Source organism: Empidonax traillii, unplaced genomic scaffold (assembly GCF_003031625.1).
Source record: "Empidonax traillii isolate 1590-97213 ecotype Southwest subspecies unplaced genomic scaffold, ASM303162v1 scaffold19:size3308961, whole genome shotgun sequence".
In the NCBI taxonomy this organism is placed as follows: Eukaryota; Metazoa; Chordata; class Aves; order Passeriformes; family Tyrannidae; genus Empidonax; species Empidonax traillii.
In genome coordinates, this window is record NW_020955212.1 from 2,989,921 (window position 1) to 3,012,210 (window position 22,290).

A 22,290-nucleotide genomic window follows, 5' to 3' on the forward strand; every position below is an offset into this window, starting at 1 on the left:
AAAGAAAATAAAAAAAAAAAAAGGGAGGGGGGAGGGAAGAGCCTTCCCCAGCCTAGTTGCCGCTGCCTCCCTCACGGAGTGACATGGTGCTCGGGGCTCGTCCTGTCTTTCATTCAAACCCCCTCCGCGCCGCGCCGCCGGTGGGAGGGACCTCGGCGCGCCGCTCCCCCGGGAGGTCGGCGCAGGCCGCGCGGCCGCCCCCGCGCCCCCGCCCGCCCCCGCCGCGCGCCGCGCCCCGCGCGGCCCCCGCCCCGCCCCGCCCCGCCCCGCGCCCAGCGGGGAGCCCCGCGGAGCGACCGCGGGACGCGGCGAATCCGAACGGCGCGGGGCGGGGGAGCAGCCCCACAACGCAGGCTTATGTTTGTTTGTTTGTTTGCTTATTTATTTATGATTTATTTTCTGTTTGAGCAAACGGGCGGGAGAAGGTCACGGAGCCCGGTCGCCGAGCAGGGAAGTCGTCGTCCTCCCCCCCCTTCAGAAAACTACTCGGTGCCGTGGTCCGGCGCTTCGCGGAGAGGCGACCCCGGGCCAGACATATTAAATACATACTTTGTTAGACCGCTTATATAAGGCTTGATTTATTTAAAGTTGGAACAAAATGGAGGAAGAGGGTGAAGGGGAAACTCGCCCGGTCTGGCGTGCGGGTGTCTTCACCGAGACGTGTGAAAATACCGCGGTGCCACAAAAGTTACCCGCGGCTCTGTTTCCCCCCTCCCAAGAAGGGCCGGGCTCGCCCGCCCGCAGCCGCTGCCACCGCCGCCCGAGCCCAGGTGAGGGCCAGGTGTGGCCCCCGCGCCCGGCCGGGAGCCTCACACCTGCCACGGATCCCAGGCGTGCAGGACCTGTGTCAGCACCGCGATCCCAAATATTTATCCTCCAAAAGGCTCGAAGGAAGAGTCTGTCTTACAACAGCACTATAAATCACCAGGGAAAAAGTGCACGAATAACAAAATGTTTCCTCTTGCACACAAATCCCAGCGTTTCTCCTTTTTTAAAAATAACTTATTTCTTTAACGTGTCATCAGATTCCTGGGCCTTTCTACAGTGGCTTCGCCTATTTATAATTTTTTGGGGAAAAAACATGGGGTAGCAGTTTCTTTTTGTTTTTATTTAAATCATCCATAGTATTGCAGCAGGATTGTCAGCTGCTGTATTATCAACCAAATTGCTTTAAAAAAATTATAGAAAGGATTTCTTTAAAGGGACACTTCTCAAGGCTGATAGAGCTAAAATTAGACTTGCCAGCTGTGTTTTGGTTTGTGGGCACGTGCTTGCACATGACAGCAACATGGAAATATCACGCTTTACTCTGGCAGTTTGCTGTTCTCATAAGCAGAGGGTTTTGTTATGGGTGCTTATAACTTCCCCATAGCCAGTTAGTCCATGAGCAAAAGAAAGCAGCTGAAGGAAATGGGCAGTATGGGAAGCCATACACATGCTCAAAATACTGCCTGTACATTGTGCTTTCATCGCCAGGTGTTAATAATCATTGGTAGTTAGGTACCAGTCCTGTGCCATACCGGTGCTGTGCTTGTACAGGTATTGGCCCCTGTTGCAGGAGAAAAACTTTGCAAAACAAGTGCTCTGTGCCCAGAGCACCGTACAGGCATTAACCAGGTTCTTGCACATCTGGATGAGCTCTGTGGAGCACTACCATTGCCCCAAACCTGCTGAAACAGATAAAAAAAAAAAAAAAAAAAAAAAAGTCTGGTTGGGTAAACTATTGCATATTTTCACTTCCCAATGAATTCCAAGCCAGCCAGGACCATGTGATTCCTCTTCTGAGGGTCCCTCTTACTCATTCATCTTCTCTTCTGAGAAGTGAATTGAGAAAAAAGATAGAAATGGGAGGAGAAGCCTGCAATCCCCGCCTCCCAGCCCCATGGTTTATATCACTGCTCAGCTTTAAATACACTGCCTCTAGTCGTAGTGCATGATACTCCAGTGATACTCTTGTTTACGCTTTCTTCTCCACCCCCCAGCCTCCCCACACACACACACTTTCCCTGAGGATGAAACAGACTGTCTGAGCATTGGTAACTGCAGAAGTGAATAGTGATCACTTGACCATACGTGATACTTTGAGCCGAGACAACTTTCAGATTGTTCTTTCAACTGCCAGAATTAAGTTGTTGTGCTTCTCTCCTCACCTTCTCAGTTTTCCCTCAGGATATTAACAGTTTTTCTTGCTAAGCGGTTTGCTTGTAGAAATGAATGTAACCAAATTTGGGAGAAGATAGAACCTATGTGTACAGGATGAAATAAAAGATAAATACTATGAAAGTAGAAAACTGTGCCTTCTGCCCAGAAAGGACGGATTTGGCTATATCATCTGACTACTGTGGGTATTTCAAATGATGTAAGAAAATTTCAACCCAAGATTTCCACACACTGCCCCATCAGATGCATTGGCCAGTAGCTCCAGCAGTTCTCACAGCTAAGAAAAGGTGGAGAACTATAGAAGGCAGCAGACTATTATCTGAGTGGGTAACAGCTCCACCCTTCTCCTGCTCTCTCAGCAAAGATATGCAGATGGTTTGGATTTCCCTTTTCACCTGTAATCCTGACCAGGTGCTGAGCAGCCTCTGCTGTTTGCTCTGAGTGCTCTGCATCTTGCATGATTGAGTCTTCAGAGACGCAAGACAGAATGGAGGCAGCAAAAATAGGAATTCAGTATAAAAGAGTGGGGGGCCAAGGGGAGAAGACAGGAGGCAATATAGCATAGCAAAAATGCAAATGAACAGCCACAAAAGCAGATTTAGATAGCATACAGTCTCTGAACAAATGCTAGTGCTGGAAAATGGAAAATTTCCATTTGCAAAATACAGACATCAAAAAGATCATCTGTGACTCGGGAGCACACTGTTTAAATAGAATCCCCTTCATTTTCTGGCCTGTGCATTTGAATAACTGAATCCACTTGCAAACTGAAATAGCAGTTTGCCTACCGAGTGTTAAGTATAAATGTTCCTCAAAAGAAAAGGCAAGCTGTTCGATCCCAGTGAGCAACAGCGAGCAAACTTCACGACTTTTTTTTCTTCCTGTGGGAGGCTCATTATCAAGCCCCAGCCAGGTCCACTCCTGGGAACCCAGGGAGTAAGCCATGTCCCTGTTCATTTGCAAAGGCACGGGCACCACTGGCATTCCTGACCTGAGGGGAGATTCACAAGCCAGGTGAGCAATAACAATCTCTTCAATGGGAAGTTTAGAAATGAAAGAAAACAAATGGGAATACATCATCCGTAAACCAGAGAGCCAAGTACATTTGAAGGCAGGCACCAAAGGATATTAACTCAGTAACAACCAAAGCTGGGGATAAGATACCTGGAGTTAAATGACAGGGGAAAAAAAAAAAAATAGAAAAAAGAATCCTTCTCATGGCAGCCTGAAGTACAGAAATTACATATGTTTGGATGTATTTTTGCCTTTCATAAAATGCAGATTTTATCATTCACAAAAAGTGAGTTAAAAGAAAAAAGCAGACACCTAGTAAAAAAATGTAATTCAGGGGTGTTTATTTCCTAACATACAATTCTACTTACACTTCCTTTTTTTTAATAAGCTTTTTATCTATCCTATTAAAACCGTCTAAAGGTATAGATATCAGTATCAGATAGCAATTCAAACATTTTCTACCTCCTTGCTCTTGAAAAGTAACAGTCTGCTTTAACTTCTGACAAAATTATGTCAAAATTTTCTAAGTCAGGACTAAGGAAATACAGACACCACCACCAAAAGCAATATAATAGGTTCGAGAGAAAAAAACCAAACAAACAACTATTACCTTGGGCTTATGTTTTTAACATTGTCTCTCTAATTTTATTCCATTTGCTCATTAAAGCTATTTCAAAGGAGACCACAGTGATACTTGACAGCTTGTTTACAATGGGTTACAAGAAGAGTACTGATTTTATTTCTAGATCTGTCAGCACCTTCAGTTCAGCTACCTTAAAACTGTATTGATGAACACAGAATTTTACTATTTAATAGTTCATTTATCAAGCTGATTTACCTAAGGATAGCTAACTGAATTTCTAAGAAGTGCATCCCAGTGCAACCATCAATAAAGCACACAATAACTATGGAGGGGGTGAGGGGGAAAAGATACAGAGGTACAAAATACTTAGCTTAACAATGACAGCATTAAGTGTCTGGGATTTACAGAATAGCTCTGAGTTGGGGAGTGGCACCATTTTCAGATGTCTACCTCTCACAGGAGAACAAATACCAGTGAAAGTGGCTTTCCTCACACATGCACACCTCCTCTGCCTGCATGAAAAAACAGCCAGGTTTGCTCTCCAGCCTTAAGCAGTAACCATCGTAACACCACAAAATCTAGAATTAGGCAGAGCAGCAAATGGCATAAAGTAAATCTGAACGAGTAAATGTACAAGATTTGGAAAAACAGCAAAGGCTTGCCAGCTATGATCACATTTCAATTTTTTGTCCTTTATTATCTTCTGTTTTAATACTATGGCTCAGGTATTTCCATTTGTCTACTTTTACATAATGCAAAAGACCTAGTCCTAAAGGAAATCTTCTGACAGTAGCAGAGTGAAAACTTTTAGGAAAAAAAGTGAACAAGACTGAACATTCGCTGAAACTAAATTGTTTGTGTTTTGCATCTGATATAATCCCTCACATGCACAAGCAAATGAAACTAGCAGTCAGTTCTACAAATAGAGTGAAATTATCCATTAATATCCTCTTTTGGCAGATGTTAATGGATACAACCAAAGTAAATAACATCATCTTAGAGTTTTGTCTACTTTGCATCTCAGAACACTTTGCAAGGGTTAAATAATCTTGTGATTCGGAAAAGGATTAAGTAACATGACCAGTCAATGGCAATGCCCCAGTTGTTAGAAAGAACGGTGGGTTCCTCTCGCCTCACAAATCCTCATTGCAGGGTAAAAGCCGAAGCAAATATGACCAATGGGGAATAGGACTTTCAGTTCTGGAGGAGATTCATGGGGCGAGAAAATAGTGCTATGGCAGAGAAATGCAATGTGACGAAAGAGGAGAGAGACACAGGACAGCTGTAGTATATCGTAGGATCAACGTCAATAGTTTAGGGCTTTCAGAAAATACCAGGATTGTGCACTGGTTAGAAAACATGCCTTTCAAAGGTGATATTTTCTATAGCAACTTCACATCACAAGTCTGTAAATATTACATCTGGTCTCGAGTCTGAACTCTTAGGATAAAAAGGGCAAACAAACCCCTAAACGGTAAGAGGACTAGCCAAGGCCATTTCTCATATTAACTTAATACTACCAGCATTAGATGTGGTATGATTCAGAGGGAGAAAACTCTTCATCTCCCACCTTCCCCCCCCCACCCCCCCGCCAAAGTCCTGCTTACTAGTCACTTTCCCCACCCTTCTGTTCACTTAAAATCAGATTGTAATCAGGGAACATGAGATTTTTTTTCTTAAGGAAGTTTATTTCTGAAGGTAGTGACGAGACGTAAATATGCTGCCTGTTTACTGAGGCTCATAAACACATACGAACACAGGCAATTAATTGTAACTGAGAGAGTTCCAGCAAACATGGAAAATCCTAGCTTTTTAGGGCATGTTTAACTAAATGTTCACCCATCATGCACTGAATTACTTAGTGAGATATTAATTTTGTGCTCCAGCTGAGGGTAATCACAGAACAAACTGGCATTATTCAAGTTACTCTACAAAATTACAGCAAGGGTAAGCTTAAGAACAAAGGCCAGCAGGAGTCGAGCCTCTCAACTTGAAAGGAATTATCTTTTCCTCTAATTGAAGTGAGGGCTGTTTTGTTTTGTTTTTTCTTTCCTTCCTCTTGCTAAATTTCCAAAAACACTCCTTGCCAGAAGGTCTCCTTGCAACTGGGCTTTCATGCTTAAAGCTCAAGAGCAGGGACTCATCTGCCTGGGAAAGTTTACTAATGTAATTACACCAGCATCCTCGACAGCTAGAGTTACACCCACGTAATGCTACATGTGGGCATTCTTACCCGGGAGTGATTACGCTGGTAAATGCCCCTATTTACATAAACCCAGAAAGACTAGACTTCTGGGTCCAGTTTTCCTAGTGGTACTGCCCCTGACCTATGCCATAACCTTGGACAAACCACCTTTCCTGCTCCCTCCCTTCTGTCTCTGTCTCACAAGTGTTGACTGGAACTCTTTATGTTGAGAACAATCTCTGTGTTTTTACAGTGCCACAGGGGAACCTCAATTTTGGTAGAGTACCAGAACAACACATCAGAAATCTGTAATAATGTATGTAAACAGCTTCTTCTTCTTCCACTGTCCACACGGCTGCTATTAGTGAGTTCACAGGCTGTGGTATTTCTTTAGCATGGGAAAAAGTTAACAATAGGCAAGAACGGAGGGTCATCTCAGGCGACATTCCATCACTATCAAATGTAATACATTCTGCTTTCTCTATACTTATATACTCCCCAGCACGCCAAGACACATTTCTTCTTGTCTCTTTCATATCTGGTAGGCTTATTTGCCCACTAAATAATACTTTATCTAATGCTGGATGTAAATAAGTCCTGAAGGAGCCTTTGCTAATAATTTCTATTTCATTTCCTAATAGACACCCTTCTGAAATGCATTACAATTATGGTACTATCCTAACAATTTAGTCCAAAACTTCATTCAAAAGTGTTTGTAAAAATAATTTTTCATTACAACCACTGCAAATTTTATTGTTTTGATGGCATCTCAAAATATGACCCTTTTTTACGGTTCAGTTCAAATTTGATTTTTTAATTTAATTTTTCCATTAAAATTCTGCCTTGACCCAAGTGGAATAAAAATTTCCCTTCCTGGTCCCCCTGAAAAAGGAAAAATCAAAGTCTAAAAAATGTCTCTACCATGTTTTCAAAAATACCTCAAGCAAAAAATATCTTTTTTCTCCACCCACGTAGGAAAATATTATTTAGGAATTATACAAATGAAATACCATTATTTAAATCATTCTCTAGAGAGTGTGTTTATCAGTTGTTCATTTTTAATTGAAATTCATGACTGGGAAAAGCAATCTGCAATTTAGCTTGTCCCAGTAAGCACTACAGTAATTCAGAATCTATTCAGTCCCAAGTATTTTATAAATAAAGATCACAGGTTACGAGAATCTCTAATCTTCAGCCATAACAAAATGCTATTCTTCTCCTTCTCACCTAAACACAACTGGGAACTCAAGTGGAAAGAACATAAAAAACATGTACTAGGACCTCTAGTGCCTTCTTATCAACATGTAAAGCTTCCCTGAAAGCAATACAAGAAAAATTATAAGTGTCCACTAAATATGGAATCAAAAGACTGTGAGCGATGATTCCCAACAGAGGCGGAATTTCCAGCTCTCAAATTCTGTCTTACCCAGATAGGGAGAAAATGCATAGCAAATGGAGAAGTACAGTACTGAGAGCTGGATAAAAAGTTCCACATGCAGGTAAGCTGCAGACTTGAACCAATTCTCCATTTTTCAAATCAGTTCACTCTTTTATAGGAATAATGGCATTTTTTTGTAATGGACAGTTTCCATTTACCACAGAACCAATGCAACCTGCCGTGCAAAATCAAACCTTATGTCACACTAGATTACTGTCCATCATAACCAAAGAAAATGTATTGAACTGAATATATTTGGTTCAGGAAATCTGTATTTTGTCAACTGCAGTAGAGCTCATTGTCCATTAAACAGTACCAAACCCATTCTGAACAGAGCACACTGTAGAAATGTTTAACCTCCTAATCCTTGCCCACTTGCCAGAACAAAAGTAAGGGTGATACCTGACATCTAACAAAAAGAGATTTAGGACTGACACTTTCCTGTACCAGAGGAAAGTGGTAAGAGATCATTTATTTCCTGCAAACAGACAAATGCTAATTATAGGTCAAATCTTCCTTCTTTTTTTCCTCTACGTTTTTTTTTTTTTTTTCCCTTTTCCTTCCTCCCTTCCTTGGTGCATCTTTTCTTCAGTCTTTTTTTGTCAAATATCTTTTGCCTTCAAAAAATCTCATCAAATCTCTACATTCTCCTTCATCTAAAAGTTATCTGGTTTGAGAATAATTCACCTGCCTTCTTTTATGTATTCCATCTGGAGTTTTTAATAAAGCACAAGAACTCAAGGCTACTGTATTTTTATTAGGAGATGGTGGAAACTTTATAATGATTTCTATTCACATTCAGCAAACGCTCTTTCCTATTGTTCTACCCTATTCACCTCTCCCAACATCCTATTCCCAAATCGTTTTTGCTCTGTAATCCTTCATCCGTTTTGTCTCCTCTTCATTCCTGTCCCCACCTAACCCCCTGTCTTGCCAGCACAAGTACTTTCTTTTTCTCAGTCTTTTCTCCATCTTTTTTTTTTGTTGTTGCTCCAATTCCTCAGTCATAGATGCTTTAGGCTCCACTTTATTACTTATGCTGCAATTCTTTGAATGTAGAACCAAAATATTTGGGGGGTGGGGGGAGAACACATTATTTTTAACTTGGAAATCCATCCTGCTGGATGGGAAGAGAAAGCACTCCATGCCATAAACATCTAAATTCATGTCAGCTGAGGTGTCTCAGCAGGGCTGTGGACAGAGGGAGTTTAAAACATACAGAAGGTCAAGATATTAAGTTCTTTAACAGAGGAAGAATTTGGTCTCATAAACTGAGGATCCAATCAAACTCACCTCTTACTCACTACTTTTCAATAGAGGGTTTTAAAGATATTTCTCTTAAGTACACATGTACACAGCTTGCCTTCTGCTCACAATTGCAAGTTGTAAGTTGTACACCCTTGACATCAACATGCTTGTCTTTTTAGGATACTATGGCAGCAAAATATATATCAGCTTACAAACATAAAAATGGTGTTTGCCAAAGATTTCTCACCTCACAGGCAGAAGGTTAAGAATTACAAACAGAAAACACTCAAAGTGAGTAGGAGTTAAATATTAATCTTTTGATATAGTCTTTCAGCTGAAATACTGACACAAATTCAGCTTGCACATAATTTGCACTTTGGCCATTTGGTACATTCCCACCAAGCAAAGGTAGATGTTTCAGTACTCTGAAGGGCTTGTAGAAAATAAAACCAAACTTAACAATAACCTAATTTCATTTAATTTGGAAGTTGTATTTTAGCAATAGATATTTCTTTGTGCTACTCATCTTATCTGACCGTTTTATCAGAAGGGCTAGTAGTGTTCTGTCACTATGGGGCTTGACATTTCCCCTGTTATGAGACATTCTTTTGAGTGAACTACTGGTTTGTCAGATCTCTACTTTTGAGATGATATTTCCATCCTGTAGATCACATTCTCCCTTCAAATCCATGGTGAGAAATTTCAGCAAAACCGTTTGTCCTTTTTGTGTTTTTCAAGAAAGATTTGGGGTTTTTTTCCTGTGTTGGAATAAAGTAAATTCAAATGCAGGCAAAAATGTCGAAGCTCATCCGTCTGCTTCTCCTTGGGTAATGGCTGGAAGGAGCCTGAAGGAAAGCAAGGTTTCTTACAACATGTCGAAGAGGGACCTGAAATTTGGCCAAATGGGTGACTCATTCTGCTAGGGATGCATCTTCTGCCTTTCTTGCGAAAACTCCCCAGGTTTGGCCACATGAGAAACATTTGAAAACACACAGTTCCTGTATCGTCAGCAAATACCTCCCTGGAGTTCCTATACCTGCTTCCCTCCCAGCTTCCACAGACCTCTGCAGACAGACAGGGAACAGCAAGACCCTCTCTCTGTAAGGAAATCCCTTCCTCCACTGTAAGAAAGTGTGTGCACAGGAACTGCAGCTGCACAGAGCAGGAGGCAAGGATCGCAGGTATGACAGGAGATAATGGCACATAAGTCAAGTAGTGGGGTTTTGCACTTTCTTTGCAATAAGATACTGCTGTGCTGTTGGGGTGTTGCCCATCACTCACTGAGATGAGGAGCTGTGGAGAAGGTGGCACAAAAGGAAACTGAGGAGTAAAAGGGGGATATGCCTTGGTTACAGGTGGAGGTGAAGACAGTACATCAAGCCACTGGTGTTGTAAAAGGAGCCCAGGGTGAATAAGCATTACAGTCTAAAGCGGCGAAGAATCAAATGGGAAGCTAGAAATACCTGTGCAAAATGTGATGAAAGATTAGGAATCGAGTAAAATTAAGAATGAAAAAGTAACAGTGATGGCAACCGGGCAGTTAAGAAGTGCCAAATAGATATGGGGGACTAGGCAGGACAGGAGAGGAACCAAAATGGGGAAGAACAGAAGTGCACAGAGACACGTATGAGGAAAGAAGAGGACAGCCCTTTTCCCTCTCCATCCTGCCTGTAGCCTCCAAATTCCTGACGTTGACCACTCCTCTGTTGTCAACAAAAATCATCTACGCCCAGCTGCAAAGCAATCCACCCCCTTCTAGCACTGGTCCACACAGACTATTAAAATCTAATGTTGCCAGACTCTCCATGTCTCTGTGATAAATAGAAAGATTTCAACCTTGCTGACAATCCATTTGTCAATATGCCATGGGATGGCATTTTCAGGTTTTCAGTTTGTTGTTTTTTTTAAAGCTAAAACCTCTTTCACATGTCAATTAAATTAAAAGAACAAGAGGGAGAATTCCATATGATCCCACATTTAAGGTTAATGAGTAATGGGATAATTATAATGAACAATAAAAAGATAACGAGTGTTCACAGAAAAGCCCATTACAACTGTGTAGACAACCATTACTCTGTAATTTTATACCTTTTGAACAGTTGATTTTGCAACCTTAATGCTTTTTTAACATTGTTTTTGCCTGTGTAATGATATATAACAATCTCCAGACATCATCTACAGTCTTCATATTTCTTTGATCTCTTTCAAACAAATTTTCATACTGAGTATGAGAAGAGGTAAGTGATTATCTCACTGAGCAATAGCCAGGAGATAGTGAGGGATGCATTTGGTTGTTGCCTCTCTACACATTCATAATTCCTATGTCACCAGCTGGGAACCACGCTACAAACTCTTGGGCTTGGTTTGTCTTCTTTAGAGCCTCTGATTTTATGACAGTTTTGTCAAGTTTCTTGATTCTGTTGTCTGCTTCTCCCATTGGTCTGACAACAAAACTCAAGTTATTTTATTTTATTTTATTCAGTAAGGTTGCGGCCAAAAGCATGGCATCAACCTTTTTCTTGATTCCTTTTCATCTGACACTGCACTGATAACCTTAGTTGTATGTGCTGTCCTTCACTGCTGGACCTGGTACTAGACACAGTACTAGGCATAATGTTTAATTGTAAAGAGGCATTGCATGCTTACAGATTATCATAATATTTCAAGTTTACTGTTAAGAAAAGCCAATATTAGTAAGGGTTGCTTTTGCATTTCTTTAGGCATTATATATTTTAGCTGCAAATGTCAGTTCTTAGCAAGGTCTTAGCTCTTGTTTCCAATGCATTGTAGTATTAATAATGCCCTTTAGGACTGTCCCAACTCCTTGGCACTCTAGCAACTCTGGGTCACCTTAAAGTCACTGCAAGTCCCTAAACATCTGCATTTTTCAGACTGGAATCCTAATGTGCACCATACAGCAACCATCATTACACTACCTGCATGCTTATATGCAGGTGGTTCTCTTGGCAGCTGAGATTTCTATTTGCAACAAAGGAAAAAAACTGTTTGTAGTAAAGAGCAGACACTTTGGGGGACCAGCTCAGTGAGCTGACTACCTGTGGAGCATACATTCTCATTTCCAGCTGTATGACCCTGAACTAGTCATTGCAGTCTGAGTGGAGAAAGGGAGTTAATACTAAATAATATTAGACAAGGGCCAATCTCTACTCAGCACTCTTCAAACAGCAAGAGAAACATGTCTTAGCTGTAAAGTGAGAGATCAAGTAGGAGGAAACAGTAGTGAAGAATGATAAGGCAAATGAAAGACCCTCTCAGCATGCCTTTCTGAATTGGTCTTTTCTATTATTAAGTTCTTGACTGTAAGAGAAAGGTGACAGAGATCCCATGCTCTCACTGTCGCAGCAAGTCATTCACTTGTTCTTCAGCATCACAAAGAGCAGTATATGAACTTCACCATATTTATATCTCTAATTTTATGCAATAATTTAGTTGCTGCCTCGTTGTATGAAGGAAACACCTAATTCAAGAACTAGTCTTGTAACAGCACTAAACAGCAAGGCAAAAAAAAAAAAAATCATGTTGTGTAACTCCTTCAAAGATGAATGAAAACAGATATACTAAATTTGAACGTTCTATATTAAAAAAGGACCACCTCGGAACTGAGGTGATGGATGGCTCCCTATGTACAAACACTTATAGACATGTAACTAACCCACGATCCAAGCAGGCCGGTAGATGACAGCGTGCTGTGGCACACTTTGGTCCCACAGGACTGTCTGGACGCAGTTTGACCCGGTGCAGTAGAACTCCCCCCTAAACATCACAATCATTTCCTGAAGCAGGTATTAAAAACTCTGCCACTTGCTCCAGCTCCCTGAGGAGGCCTACAACCCCCGTGGCTCTGCTTGTATGTGGCTCTGGAATACTTTCAGTGCTCAGTCCCCTGCTCTGGCCTCCTCCTTAGCGCTGGCGGTTGCTGCATGACTGCCAGCACGAATACCAGTGCCTTTTGGCTGAGGAAGAGGTGTCATACCAGGCCTGGGATTTCTGGAATATGATACTAGGATTTCTATATTAGCCTGATGGAGCTTCTAAATTTCCACCTTAGTTGCTTTATATAACACAAAAGAAAGTATATTAAAAGACAAGTCGCGAAGTGAACAGCCAAAATTTCTGGAGCACTAGAATTGAGACTGCTTTTTCCACCTTAACTACACCCTTGAGTCTCTTCATTAGAATAAAATCTGCAGAATTACATTGAATTCTAATGGGTGGGTTCCTTGCCTTGTTCCCAGTGTTGGATGGGCACTGCTTACCATATGACAAAATATTTCATATTTTATTTTCTCCTCAATTTTTAACGCCATACCTCATTTCCTGTACAGCACTCAAACTCTGCTCTGAAGACAGAATTATTAATGTTTGTGTAGACTCTCAAGGAGGTGTGGGTTTTTTTCACTACAGTGATAGCACCCTTTATAACACGTAAATTTTTCCTCCTAATACTTGAGGAGACAGAGAACTATGTTCATCTCCAGTTAACAGATAACAAGCAACTGAAGCACATACAAAATTAACTAAAAAGTCAGCAATGAGTTTTGGTTTCTCTTTTCTAAGGAAGAGCCTACATTTTCAGAATACTGTGTATCGTATGGCACAGTTCTGCTCAAAGCCCAGGCTTCTGCCAGGAGACACATGTTTATTGGTCCCAACTCATATGTAAACTGGGACCTTCAGATATGCCATCCCTGCTGTCTTCTCCACAACATTAAAACCTGCAGTTCCTTCTCAAACAGGCCTCAGCCACAAATGGTAGCAACAAAGCCTTTATGTCCTCCTCTATGGGATCAGCCCACCAAACTGCAGCAGAAAACCTCAGGGATATCCAGGCAGCAGAGAGACCTGCTGAGCCTTAGCAGGCAGGTACTGCTCCAAGCCTCAGACCAGAATGCTAATCTCAATCTTCTTGCTCAGTAACCTTAATCCTATTCTTACAGCAACTGAAAAGAAAGATTTCTCATGGGAAAGGATGGGAGACCTTAACGATAAGCAGTTCCATCAGTCCTTTTCTATGTATAAAATTAATGATACTGAACTGTAAAATTATTGGAGAATGAAGCAATAATTTTAAGAAATAGAGAGCTAAAATACACTCCAAAGGATTAACATCCACAGCAGATTATCCTCTCCATACTAAATTGGGTAATGGATTTCTCTGAATAGAATATTTCTTTACAGCAGAAGCATAAGATATTCTTTTTAAAAAGATCTGTAATGTCTTACTTTACATATGTCTTGTGTTTTCTTTTGCTATTTCCTTCAGTCATTTAGAAGCAGTGATTTTGACTGGTGACAAAAGCGCATATTCTTGTTGAGATGTCCTCATATAATGGGGAGGAACACACAAGCCAGATGTGATCTTCTTTGGAAAGACAGAGCAGAGGTATCCGTGTGAAGATTTCTGGTCACTAATGGAGTACAGTGGGACACAAGTAGGCAAAAATAGCATTGTGGTTAAGATATTGGACTAAACTTGGAAGATATCTTCTGGTTCCTGGCTCTGCTGCAAACACCCTGTGTGTCCTTGGATAAATGCCTCTTGTGAGGCTAATTTCATTTATGTGCTCATGTACATGGTAATGAGCCTCATAAACAGCCTATAAATATAATCACTTGAAATAATTTTTAAGGTACAATCTCTCATATTCAGTGAGGGATTACATATTCTCTTGAGAAATGAAAAAGTGTTTTCTAGACTAAAGGCATGAGGTGGGTTTGGATCCATCTCAGTTTCAGTGGCATCTGTGTACACATTTAAATTTGGCATGTGCAGACCATTACAATAAAAAAGAGTACGCATTATTTGCACTATATCTCATTTTCTTTCTCAGACTGGGATTGTTCCCATTTATAGGAACTCTGGCTGTAAGAAGCAAGGAGAGACACACGTATAGATGATGATATCTTTGAAATATGTCCTGGCTCTGTGTCCTTTTTGTTCAAAATTCTTGGAAACATCCTTAAAAATCTGTGTGCACGCACAACAGTTGTAATTATTCACATAGACCCTACTGTAAATCACAGACTCATACGTACATCTGGAAGTTACTCATCCCCACACACACAAAGAGCATAACTATACAGTTCACAAATAAACTTCTATAAGAAGGCCAGTCCCAGAGCCAACGCAGATCTGCCAAATCTGCTAGCTAGGATGGTATTTCACCATTTGTGGTGCAAACTACTCCTTCAGGGAGGTTGCTGGTGTTCTGGCAGCCTCTGCTACAGACATCCAGGCAAAAAACTGCTACTCACAGCAGGTCTACATCAGGTGGGATGCAAGTGCAATACACTGTGGACCCTGGGACTAGGCAGCAAACACAAACTGTGTCAAGGTTAGACCACCATAGTACTCCCAGTTTTGCTTGTATATTCTGATTCAGTCACTTCCTTTTCAACAAGAATGATCTCCTCCAACATATATCTTTGCAGTTGTTGACCCTCTGTGGCTTAGATGAAGCATAAGGTGTCAGGAAAAAGTGAATTATACAAGTAAAATTTTTAAGTCTGTATCTATAGTCTGCACCTACCACCTATGATTTCGTAAAAATACAACTACCTGCTTTCCAAGGTAGACATCTCTTACTTGGGATAGGTCATTATAGAAACCTTTTTTTTTTTTTTATTTAATATATCCAGTTAAAAAGCTATGCACATGCAGTCATTTCTGTATGGATTACTTACAGGCAAAACATTGTCTGTGTTTGAAAACTCACTCCATCAGGAATACATTTGCCATAAAGCAAAGTGTTTAATAATATGAAAGTATAGCTGAAGATACTCTTGATGATAAGCTAGGAACTAGCATTCATTATTAATTTATAAAGTAACTATTGTTTCCCTTAAATCTCTATAGCATTCCTTGCATTGTGTTACTATTTTCAAATAACTAGAAATGCCAATACCTTAATGAATCAGACTAATACAAAACAGCCTAAGATTGTTAGAATACCAAAAAATAGCAACTCGTAACATAAAAGGGAGGAGTCAATATGCCGAAATTAAGGACATAAGCAGAAGAGACCTGCTGTCTCCAAATGAAAAGCATCTAAGTGCAATGCAGCTAGAAAAACCTTGACTGCAGCTTCTGCAAAAGCTGATAATTCAAATGTGATCACTTACTATATATATATATGTCTGTGTATATATATATATATATAAAAAAGCAAGTGCATAACTACTGTGATAGGTTTGATTTTGGTTTGGTTTGATTTTTTATTTTTTTCTTCAATGGGAGTTATAGCATATAGTTACTTCAGTGAATTCAAGGTCATTTAAGGGCTAAGGTATGTTTCTGGAACTAGTCCTGCTGCCTGATCTGTGGAACAATTAACAGCCCCAGCAATTAGGAATAGAAACCTTAACAAGAAGCATCCTTTCATTAGGGAAAGGAGAGAAGACATGAAATTGAGAATGAGTGGCCTCTTTCCTCGCCTCTCAGGAATGGCCTGAGCTATTTGTTAAATGCCTTGGCACTGGGATGTCTCGGTAACAGTAAGGCCAAGGCCTGTGGCAAAGCAAGAATCTTGACGCTCCCAAGAACTTGTTAATTTTGGCAAGTAAGTTATGTCTGGGGAGCTGAAGTGAAGAAATGAGATGTAATAATGTCATATTGCAATATAATAACATTGTGAATAGCATTCATACTGCCATCAGATACCTTCCAAAAGAAGACTTCTGATCTAGAAAAAAACCCACTCAAATATTGGCTCATATTTTATTAAAGCTGAGGATACAGCGACAGCTCAACAGTAAACTGTATGTAACAATCACTCAATAACAGGTTGTATAGAAGGCTTGGGTAGTTTCTTGCTTGTATCCTTTTTTTTTTTTTTTTGTGTCATGTAATGACAAGGATACTGCTCATGTTCACTGAAATACCTCCAACTATACAAGCTGTGATCAGTAACACATTTACAGGTGTCTCACACTGCTCTTATATTGCTATTTTCTATTTTTCAGGGAAATACATTCAACACACATGCACAGAGTAAATCCAAAATGAGCCTTAAATAATCTTGTTCAGGGCAACAGAGAATAATGAGTGTGTCTTCAATGAGGGGCATAATTACAACAAGCTGTCAAAGGAAACTTTAAGAAGGTTTGGGGGCAGGGGGAATTAAAAGCTATTTACCTCTATCAAAGCAGAATGAATAAGGGTAATGAGTAATAACCCTGAGAAAATGACAACAAAGGGGAACAGTTTCAGCACCATGAGTGGGAAATTAATCAAGTCCCGCTTTTGTTAACAGGTGTTACACAATAAATTCCCTGTGTTCCACCCTGAAAAAGCATCCTTAATACCAGAAAAGTTCTAAGAAGTAAACAAGAAAAATGCTACCTTGTCCTTACAATACACTATTTGCAAATGTCTCAAAGCACCTTTCAGTTCAGCACAGTAAAACAAATACCAAAGCTCAGTGTTTTATGGCATTTGGATTTAAATTTATAGAGAAAACATGACATCCTGAATTCACTGGTAGGCAATGGATTCCTGACTAGGAGATCCATTTGGACAACACCAAATGATTTTCATTATGCACCAACAGCTAAAAAAGTCCTGGTGTGCCTACTGGAAATATGCAAGCTTGGACATCTTGATTACATCTACAACACTTTGGTCCCCTAAGCCAGGGAATATTTAGTTCAAGTCAGAGCAGCACAGTCCAGTTGTGTAAACAGAAGACTGAAAATCAGGAAATCCTTAGTTCTAAAATGAGATCCAACTGTGCCCCTTCTTCCTGTCCACAAAAAAGTTAATGAAGCAACCTAAGCAGTCTGCCCTGTCCTCCCTTTTGGACAGAAAAATAGTAGCATTTAACCACCAGTCTCAGTGAAGTATTGGATGGATTAAATAAATTAACACGGATAGACTGAATAAGTTCACATCTTTAACGTACTCTAAGGAAGAAAAATAGGATCCATAAGCATTAAATATTATTGAAATAATTAGAAGATCTTTTCAAGAGGAAATTACTATATTTCCTTTATATATTGCTTACTCATTAATGCAGCAAAACACAGAAAAATTAGATCTGACAGTTGTCAAGGAATGGTTTACATTCTTACATATGTTCTTGATTTGACACCACAAATAAAAATGTTATTCAGTGGATCCTGATCACGTTCTCAAACCCCTCCTGAAGGCAACAATTTTAAGACTTTCTGTGCAAATTATCTTTTCTGATGTCCATTCCAGCTAACTCTTCTTTACTTACATACACTTGAGAAATAGGCATGCACAAAGCATGTTACCGCTGCTCTTTGTAAAATTATTTGAGGACAATTAGTATAGTTGCTTACTCATTTCAGAGATTGTGAAATATGCTTTGTACATTTAGATTTATCTAACAATCCAAATTACTACTTACTGTGAGCTTAACAAAAGTTCAGTAAACCGAAACACAAGAGGGACACTTTGGCAAGGTCATTTTGCCCTTTATATCAAAGGGCAAATAATGTAAATATGTCATATTTACAAATTGCAGGAAATTAAAGTTTAAAAAAAACTCAACCAAGCAAAAAAAAAAAAAAAAAAAAAAAAAAAAAAAAAAAAAAAAAAAAAAAAAAAAAAAAAAAAAAAAAAAAAAAAAAAAAAAAAAAAAAAAAAACCCAAGACAAATAAAACAAAACAAAAAAAAAAACCCCACACTCAAAAAATCCCCCAAAAACACACAAAAAACCAACACCAAAAACCAAACCAAACACAACCTTTTCTTCCCTTTTTCCATTTAGGCAATTGCTGTAGTTGTGGTGAGTGATGTAGGCAGCTGAATGCCAGCAGCTAATATAAATGAGACTGAATAGGAGGGCAGTGTTTGGAAAAGACCCTCTAGAAAGAAATGAGCCGTGTAGAGAAAACATGAGAACCCTTTTACAGAATACAAGGCACAAAATTGCTTTTGAATTTTACTTTTCTTTTAGAAGCTATTTGAAAATAAATAATGTTCTTCTAGTAACCATAAATAATTTCTTTAAAAGGAGAATTGCTTATACTTCCTGTATAGGCAACCTCAGTGTTGAAGTCCAAAGAGAAAGAAAGGGTTCTATTTGCACTTTCCTCCTCCATTTGCTTTGGAAAGGCTTCCCCTGAAAGTTTTCATAGCTTTTTTTATTATCCAGTTTTGCTTCTGGTTGAACAAATACAATTAAAAGTAATGGTACATAAATATGAGAGTCATGGGCCTTGGATAAGTCAGTGAACCCAGCTGCATACTTGGCCCTTAAACGAGATTTCTCATGAACATATACAAGCTTTATATCCCATATTGGCCTGCTTTGTCCAGAATAAGACAGGAAAGTTGATCCAATCACCCTAAATATTGAAGAACCAATATATGTCTGGAAGCACACACATTACTCAAACTACATGCTTAGAATATATCCAAACTTTCTGTGTATCATTGGCCATGCTGAGCAGACAGGCCTATGATTTCTGATCTAATCAACCTCAGAGTGACTGTGAAACCAACAGCTGTGTCTGAGCAATTGGAAAAAATAGATATAGAACAAAGGGGAAGACCCATCTCATCAGGGCTTCTCCCTAAAGTGCATAAACTCAGCTTCAGTAGAAAGTATAAATATTTCATTCACTATTTTGTACTGTATTTCTCCTGGGATTTGTGCTCCAACTACTTTCTTTTAAAGGTGCATTAATGTCTTCTTTTAACAGCATCCCTTCTAAACTTTTCCCCTTGCTTAATGGGCCTGAAGGGATTCAACCCTTAGCAGAAAAATGCATCTGTTGTACATAACATCACAGTATTAGACTATCATAATACCAACTCATTTATTTTCATTTTGTGGAAGTATACCTTCCCTTGAGAATGATGCTACAGGGTATATTTCCTTCCTGATGCTTCCTTTCATGTATTGTGTGATTTAAGGAGAAACACTTGTATTCAGACATCAGAAGCCCAAGGCCCACTTTTTGCCTTGCATTTTGAGGCCACATTATGCCAGAAAGGTATCTAGGCTGGCTATCAAGGAGCTCCAGAAATTCTGCCCGTCTCAGAGAACATGCAACGCACTTGGCACAGCTCTGGACACGAACTAGACAGAACTGACTTAAATTTGCTTTTGCTTTGAGTGACTTCCTTGTGCATCAATTCAAGAAAACTAAGCTTAACATTTCCGTGAGGTCTGTTGTGATCTCACTGCTTGAATGTATACCACAGTAGCCGACACCAGCACAAATAATGGTGCCATTTGTCTTGCACTGAGCAAGGCTTTGTCTACACACAATTACAGCTTCAGTAGTCCTTTGGCTTTGCATTACATAGGGTTCCCCCAGCAGGGAGTGTTCATAGTCTCCATAATTTACAAAATCAACACCAGGTCACCCAAATAGCCTTGAAATCAAGAAATTAGAGGGACTACAGGTGAAAAGTGGTAACTATTCTTGGTTACTTTGGTAACAGCTTTGGTAAACTGAGTAAAAATTATAATTCACTGGAATGGAAAGATGTTACTTCATCTGTAAAATAACTTCACTTTCATCTAGATAAAAGAAGCTGTGTATATTTGGTTCCAGAATCATAATTACTTAATTAATCCATTACTTAAACAGTTACATGATGGTTTAGTGGGGTTTTCAAAAAGCATCTGGACACCCTCTCTGGGCTACATCCATGTGGATTTTGGGCAATTGCACATCTTCAATCACTGGCATCTAATTTGGCCGGTTTAACCTCTTTCACATTTATATGCCAAATGCTTTCCCAATGCATTTCTAATGAGTATAGTAATGGCACAACCATTTGGAGATCAGTGAAACTCTTTCAATGTTTTCTGTGAAAGAGAACAAGCACAGCACAAAGAATTTCCCAGATACCCACAGAAGTAAACTCTTCTGGAGCTAGAGCTGCTGCAGGCAACAGTAAGCGCAACCCTCAAAACAGGGTGGAGTTTTCTCTCTTCTCAGTGAGAGATTAAAAGTCAGGCGTTCTCCCATTGCTGCAATAAGCAGGATACAATACAGTAGGTCAGAGGGAATTACAAGGAGTCAAACACTTTCCTTCATTATATAACAACAGGTAACATTACACACAGGGGTTGGCAAGATTTAGGACAGAAATATGTGAAGTTAGAAGTAATGTAGTACCTTGCTGCCTACTAGGGCAAGAGAGGAAGGATAGTCATAGGCAAAGTTTTCCAGGGGCAGTTTTGAAGAAATGGTTTGTCGAATTGAGTGGAGAAGGGTGCTTAATTCTCCTAGGTAACATGACAGTGATAAGAAAGAAATACAGAGCCAAGGCTTAATGGTTCAAATGGAGGTGCTGGCGAGGAGCTTCTTCCAGAATGAACAGATCTGCAGTGGTTTACACTCAATTTTGATCTATGTTGAACTGAAAACCCAAAGTGCTGGAGTGGGAAAATGTACCTAATTTTCCTGATTGTTTCTTCATGTAGGATCCTGCATTCTTCCAGGTCTAAGGGCAGTCCTCAGTCTTACCTTAACAGAAAATTAAGATGTCTGGTAAATAATAAAGGCAGAGGATGGAGGGGTGGGGGAGAGAGCCATTACTTCTCTCACTCAGTCAAAAATACATGCTGCAGTATGCTTGCAATGTGACAGACTTCCTAGAGCACACAAGTGTGTTAATCAATAGTTAGGATCTGTCTAAACGTAGAACAAGCTGTTTTGAGAACTCATATTATCCAAGAGGGGGGTTAATGAGCATCAGCACAAAACAGAACTATGGTTGCAAAACCTTAAAATGACAGGGAGAGGAAAATAACACCAACTTGGAATCATTGCAGGCTTAGCCACTGAATGATGCTGAGAAGAGCACAAGTCCCTGTTGACTGAAACTAGAGATGAATTCAAGCCACACAAATTCCAGTTCAATTTCAGACTTGCCATTATTTTTGCAACCTTGCACAAATCAGCAGTCTTCTGTGACTGGGCTGCCCTTGCTGTCCTTTTTCCCAGTGCAAATAGTGGAACAGTCTGTTCTGCCTTAACACACAGAATTACTGAGAAGAAATCTGTGCTTCTTATCCCTTTCTCTGACTTTCCTGTTTAACGTAAAGCATTTCCCATAAGCAGAAAAGATAAATGCATTTGAGTTCCATCTTGCAGCAGGGTATGGTTACATAATCTTTCAGTCTGGTCAGTTTTCCCACTTGTCTTTCATCTTCCCTGCATAATATCTGTTTTTCAAAGACAATAGATTCTCCACTGTTGTCTTGGGACAACACTAGGATATCTTCCCTGAAGAAGACATTTTGTTGCTCTTTTGCCTTGTGTAAATTAACAGTGATTTCTTCTGAGATTCTTGCTAAACCTTTGGGGCCATTTTTGCTTTAGAAGGTGTCTGACTAAAGTGTCAACTGTGTTTTCACACTGGACAGCCAACACATACTGTTTTGTTGGTGCTTTCATTATGCTGAACTATATAAAAACCAAGGGACGGTGTGAAAGACAGAGCATAACAGAACTTTATTATTAACAACAGCCTCTGAAATATTTTTGTGTTCATTTATCTCAGAATATGGATAGGAAACCTTAGTCAGGGTGGCAACTGTTATCAGATTACTATTTTCCCTACCACCAATACATGTCCAGCAAAAATACAGAGCCCTACTGTGCAATTTTGTGGTCTGTTTTACTTTACTCTCAGCTGATAGTTCTCATTT

General features: G+C 39.8%; 1 protein-coding gene across 3 annotated transcripts in view; it reads right to left on the minus strand.

Annotated features, from left to right (window-relative positions):
- RBMS3 (RNA binding motif single stranded interacting protein 3) overlaps window positions 1-22,290 on the minus strand; it is a 597,177-nt gene that overhangs the window by 442,405 nt on the left and 132,482 nt on the right. The gene's annotated exons all lie outside the window — the stretch shown is intronic.